Genomic DNA, 519 nt, shown 5'->3' with positions numbered 1-519 from the left:
ATCCTTTATATTGGTAGAATTTAACCAGCGTACAGTCAACAATCCTTTATATTGGTAGAATTTACCAAGCCGTACAGTCAACAATCCTTTATATTGGTAGAATTTTCACCCAGCGTACACTGATATTGTCAACAGTCCTTTATATTGGTAGAATTTACCCAGCGTACAGTCAACAACAATCCTTAATATTGTTAGAATTTACCCAGCGTACAGTCAACAGTCCTTAACATTGGTAGAATTTACCCAGCGTACAGTCAACAGTCCTTAATATTGGTAGAATTTACCCAGCGTACAGTCAACAATCCTTTATATTGGTAAGAATTTACCAGCGTACAGTCAACACTCCTTAATATTGGTAGAATTTACCCAACGTACAGTCAACAATACTTTATATTGGTAGAATTTAACCAGCGTACAGTCAACAATCCTTTTATATTGGTAGAATTTACACCAGCGGTACAGTCAACAGTCCTTATATTGGTAGAATGTACCAAGCGAGCAATACGTAACTGGAACGAA

The sequence above is a fragment of the Tachypleus tridentatus genome, chromosome 12 (genome assembly GCF_004210375.1).
Source record: "Tachypleus tridentatus isolate NWPU-2018 chromosome 12, ASM421037v1, whole genome shotgun sequence".
Taxonomy (NCBI): domain Eukaryota; kingdom Metazoa; phylum Arthropoda; class Merostomata; order Xiphosura; family Limulidae; genus Tachypleus; species Tachypleus tridentatus.
Note: the sequence above shows the minus strand (reverse complement) of the source record.